The 6,000-nt window shown below is 39.3% G+C and overlaps 1 protein-coding gene across 1 annotated transcript in view; it reads right to left on the minus strand.

Annotated features, from left to right (window-relative positions):
- The window catches only part of LOC106565929 (zinc finger protein 618-like), a 42,191-nt gene extending 36,583 nt beyond the window's left edge, over positions 1-5,608 (minus strand). Inside the window, 2 exon segments of the mRNA XM_045691114.1 lie at positions 504-594; positions 5,232-5,608. The gene's annotated coding sequence lies outside the window, so the exon portion shown is untranslated.
- Between the last annotated feature and the right edge of the window lie 392 nt (positions 5,609-6,000).

Genomic DNA, 6,000 nt, shown 5'->3' on the forward strand with positions numbered 1-6,000 from the left:
ACAGAATGCACATATTCCACCAAATGCCAAAAGCTCTTCATGTAGCCGTCCAAACCTGAAATACCATCCTGCTGGCCCTAATTTGAGTGGTATCATTTTCAGAGATTTATCAGGACAACGATGCTTATATAAGGAAGGTAAATATTGATACATTTAGCAGATTTGGACGGAAGCCCAAAAAATAAACACTATCAACTACAATTGCTTAACTTTTTCAGCTCTCAGCAAGAACATCAGAAGGATTACATCTATCTGCATTCCAACAAGGTCTACTGACCGACAGGTATGCCTACATAATGTTTGTGACTGCACTCTAGACAATAGAAATAAATGACACCAAGTCCTTGCTAGTGATATATGGTCTAGGGAGGCCTTCATGTATTGTTATGAACTGACAAGATGGTTTACTATCTCGTTGTCCATCTTTCTTTCCAGACCTATTGAGTTGTTTTAATTGGGCTGGTAGATATTTTTTGGTTCACAAGCAGACCAGGACATCCTACCTCTTGGTGATCAGTGCCTGAAGGTGCAAACAGCCCTGTCCTGCTCAGTCTTCGGTCTCCCCTCTTGCAGAGTCCCGCAAGCCAGTGTGACCTGGTTGGGGAGAGTGTTTAGGTCTGAGAAGGTGTCAAACTACTATGAATCCACACACAAAAGTTAATAAAATAAAGAAACCCTGGTGTTCTATCTTCTACATTGTAAAATAGTGAAGACATCAAAACTACGAAACATATGGAATCATGTAGTAACCCCCCCAAAAAAAGTGTTAAATCAAAATATATTTTATATTTGAGATTCTTCAAAAGTAGCCACCCTCTGCCTTGACAGCTTTGCACACACTTGGCATTCTCTCAACTGGCCTCATGAGGTAGTCACTTGGAATGCATTTCAATGAACAGGTGTGCCTTGGTAAATGTTAATTTGTGGAATTTCTTTCCTTCTCAATGCGTTTGAGCCAATCAGTTGTGTTGTGACAAGGTAGGGGGGTATACAGAAGATAATATGGACTTGGTATTTTACCAATAGGGTTATGGCAAGAACAGCTCAAATAAGCAAAGAGAAATGACAGTCCATCATTACTTTAAGACATGAAGGTCAGGCAAACCAAAAACAAAAAAAGTAGTCGCAAAAACAATCAAGCGTTATGATGAACTGGCTCTCATGAGGACCGTCACAGGAAAGGAAGACCCAAGTTGCGGTCAAAACACACCCTATCCCCTCAGCCCTCAAATTAAGGGGACACTTCTGATGACGTATCATGACGTCTGACGAGTATACACTTGTAGGGCAAGGGAAGAGGGAAGGAAGGAATGATAAATAAAAATGGACCACCCTTTGCCGTTAATTCGTAATTCGTCCATCCCGCGATGATTGTTTTTTCAGCTACCGGTAGCTTGTGGGTGCTTTATATGCACTACAGTCAATTATGAATGCAGGTCTACTTATAGTAAATATACGCCTACTGTATGATAGCTAGCAAATGAATTAGCTAACTAACATTAGCCTGCCTAGCTGGAACTTCAAGGAAAACGTTTTATTTCTACAATTTCCAAAAGATGACCAAACAAAAACATATTTACTTTTTACGAGACGTGTTTGTGCCGTCATGTGCATTAGTAGCACAATTTAACTTATTTGCATTTGTTTTTACTTACACTTGTATGTTGACTTCTCCATTGATGTTGTTTACGTTTCGCTGACTTTTCTTAGCGGATGTACAATCGTCACAAACTAAATTATGGGGAGTTTCAGGCCCCGGAGAGAACATAATTGTACACTCGCAAAGCCGACTAAAAACGAGGGCTGAGGGGCATACGTTGCAATTTCCATTGCTTGGCTAATCATTTGGACCGCCCTCCAAGATGGCAACAGGGATTCCCCAAGGGCATAAGGCGAGGGTAAGTGGACAAGGGTGTGTCTTTTAAGTGTTTGGACCGCAGCCCCAGAGTTACCTCTGCTGCAGAGGATAAGTTCATTAGTTACCAGCCTCAGAAATTGCAGCCCAAATAAATGCTTCAGAGTTCAAATAACAGACACATCAACTGTTCAGTGCAGACTGCGTCAATCAGGCATTCATGGTCAAATGGTTCCAAAGAAACCACTACTAAAGGACACCAATAAGAAGAGACTTGCTTGGGACAAGAAACACAAGCAATGGACATTAGACTGGTGGAAATCTGTCCTTTGGTCTGATGAGTCCAAATGTGAGATTTTTGGTCCCAACCATCCTGTCTTTGTGAGACACAGTAAGTGAACAGATGATCTCCACATGTGTGGTGCTCACCGTGAAGCATGGAGGTGGAGTGATGGTGCTTTACTGGTGACACTGTCGTGATTTATTTAAAATTCAAGGCACACTTAACCAGCATGGCTACCACAGCATTCTGCAGCGATACACCATTCCATCTGGTTTGAGCTTAGTGGGACTATCATTTGTTTTTCAACAGGACAATGACCCAACACACCTCCAGGCTGTGTAAGGGCTATTTGACCAAGGAGAGTGATGGAGTGCTGCATCAGATGACCTGGCCTCCACAATCACCCGACCTCAACCCAATTGAGATGGTTTGGGATGAGTTAGACCGCAGAGTGAAGGAAAAGCAGCCAACAAGTGCCCCACATGTGGGAACTCCTTCAAGACTGTTTGAAAAGCATTTCAGGTGAAGCTGGATGAGAGAATGCCAAGAGTGTGCAAAGGTAAAGGGTGGCTACCTTGAAGAATCTCAAATATATTTGATTTGTTTAACACTTTTTTGGTTACTACATGATTCCATGTGTTATTTTATAGTTTTGAGGTCTTCACCATTATTCTGCAATGTAGAAAATAGTAAAAATAAAAAAAAACTTGAATGAGTAGGTGTGTCCAAACTTCTGAGACTGGTACTATATGTGCCTTTCACTTCAATGCAACCTTCGTCCAAAGCAAATCCTAAATGCATTTTATTACTTGGCTGCTCTGACATTTAATAATAAATAATAATAAACATTCTGTCATTCATACATTCATGCTCTTCTTTTAAAAACATGGAATTTCCTAATGTAATTCATAGCCTGCATTTGATTACACTGAATGTGGAGGGAAAAGGTCAGGGTTCCAATTTAGCATACACACCAAATAAATTCCACCAACACTTCAAATTCATACTACAGTTCTGAAGGTCAGCTTCAAAATTAACAAAGTAAAATGGCTCGGCCAGATCTACTTACAATGACAAACCACGCAAGACAGAAAATTGTTTCGCGTCTACAAGATTGTAAAAAGCAGAGATTGGTAATGATTGTTTTTCCTTTTCTTAAAATGTGTCACCTCTGTCCTCCTCTGCATTTGTCCTCTTTCGTGTACTGTTCCCTTTTGTTTGGTCAGGGTTTTCTTCCCCCCTAAGTTTAGACGCATAACAAGTCCAGTGCATTCCTTGTTTACCATGTTTCACCATTTGAGCAGGCCATGAATTCGCTCTATCATTTCTCAAAATACACAAAAAACTAATTGAAGATGACCAACCTTTACCTTTCAAACAATGCATTTCTATTGTTTATTGCAAAGGGAATTCTTATAGAAAAATCTTAGAATGGGAGACATGCAGAATCTCTTGAATGTACAGTGGTGTTTTCCATCTCTTTACCCTCTCTTCTAATGTACATCTAAGGGCTTAGATATGTCTTTAATAGTATGGAAATGCACAACAAGCCGACAGATTAGGCTGATTGTTACTTTATTCGGTAGCCTACTAAACACCTCTTCACAGTTACCAGCAACATCAGAGAGGATGTTAGTAGTATTAAAGCCATATTATAAACTGGGTGGTTCGAGCCCGAATGCTGATTGGCTGACAGCCATGGTATATCAGACCGTATACCACAGTATGACAAAACAATTATTTTTACTGCTCTAATTATGTTGGTAACCAGTTTATAATTGCAATAAGGCACCTCGGGGGTTTTGATATGTGGCCAATATACCACGGCTAAGGGCTGTGTCCAGGCACTTTGCATTGCTTTGTGCGTAAGAACAGCCCTTAGCTGTGGAAAATTGGCCATATACCACACCTCCTTGGGCCTTATTGCTAAAATCTACCATTTCAACAGCCAGGCCCTGCCTGCCACTGTTTGGTAAAGCTGGGTGGGACTGGGTAAATGTAACCACTCAAATGCATCTAAGCTGTAGAAACAAGGATTAGTTCTAAACTGATTTTGAAGCTATAGCCTACATTGTTGTCAAATGACAAACACATCAACAATGGATAAATACGGCCTAGATCTTGGGTTATGATTGGGCAACAGTTTCACTGTAATATAATGAATTTATAATTGATTATTTTAAGTAGGAGCCTGCTAATTAGTAAAGTATTTGAATTATGGACATAGTTACTATTAAACAAAATAGTCCAAACTGAGATAAGACGTTAAAATGAGTTGACACACCCTGATTCAAACTGTAGCCAACTCCTATCGTTGCTCTAACGGGTCCATAACTAACAGTCAAGGGACCTTATCATTGGCTACCAATGTAGCCTATTTTATTATTTTTTTAAACACGTTCGACAAAAAAAAAGTCACAAAACTAAAAGGTTCGAATACAATGCTTAAACAAGCCAAATTAATTGGAATTTCTTAATTTCACAAAATAACCGCCAACAGGTGGCGCCAATTTCAAAATGAAATGAATTTAAATCCTACAACCATTTTGAAAACAGAAGTAGAAATTATATTCGAAATGGGAAAATTCTTCATATCGACCGATTGAAACGGAACCAAATAGCCTACCTTCGCTTTAACACAACAAACACTGACGACTCAATTGATGTGATTATAGAATGTGAGAGAAATTTGAAGCAAAATTCCCAAAACATGGCTGCAAGGTTGTGTTTTCAGATTGTTCTTCGTCCTTCATTTAACCACCACTGCTCATTTCCCACGCGCTTTTAAAGCTACATTTAACAAAGTATCACTAGGTTAATTAGCCAGTGTAGACAACTGAGTTTATTCAAACTTTCTTCGAAATCGCTGTCTAAAATCAACAGATTATTTGCGACGGAAACTAAAGCCAGCACCCTTGCTTTTGATAAAGCTCACCAAACATGCATTAGCGTGAAAACCAATGGTGAAAACACACACCCTCACTAATTATGAAGACAGAGTCGAGAAAACTATCAACAACCGCGGCCTGTATAAAATTTACAAATTTTGGATTTGTAAATCAGAAAAAACGATTAAGAATGGTTTGACGTTACCTCCCAAAATGATGCAGCACATGCGAGTAGGATAGCTCGAGCTCCAAAATCCTCCTCGGACACCAAAGGTGACTGCACAACTAGCGCTTTGAAATACAAATTAGTTATTAATTCTCAAATTATCTCAACTAAAACTGCTTTATTTTCAAGATTGCAACCTTGACATCTTCCGGCATGAACCCGGGTGTATGATTGTGTTGACGAAGGTGCAGGCTAGTCCGCCCAGGCTCAGCTTTTGCAGTATTCAGGGTAGGCTATGCGTTGCGGTTTCTCCAGTGGAAATTTTCGCCGTCCGCCATCATACAAGGACAGATTCCGAAATTGCTACGCCTGCTAGTTATATCAAAATGATTCTGGGCAGAGTGAAAAAAGGTCGAACGACCGTAAAGTTGCGCAGGGAATTAGAGACTAGAAATCACATGCAGAATAACATTTCTGCATCTAATAATGTGAAACTTGTATTGGAGTTGAAACAAGTAACAGCTTCATGACACACATGATTACAAATGATGTTGAATATTCTAAATATTCTGTGAATTGCACCCTTTGTCCATGTATTTCCAAAAGATAGTCTATAAATCCATAAAACAGATGAGGATATTATGTTGTATATTTTGTCACTCACGCCATTTTTTTATTCAATAAAGTTGGCTATGTCTGAAATAAATATATATCTATATATATATATAATTCAGACATACATACACACGTATGTGTAGTGATGTATTTTTTCACTGCTGTTGAAAAAAAACATACTATTAGCTTGCTA

Source organism: Salmo salar, chromosome ssa01 (assembly GCF_905237065.1).
Source record: "Salmo salar chromosome ssa01, Ssal_v3.1, whole genome shotgun sequence".
Classification (NCBI taxonomy): Eukaryota; Metazoa; Chordata; class Actinopteri; order Salmoniformes; family Salmonidae; genus Salmo; species Salmo salar.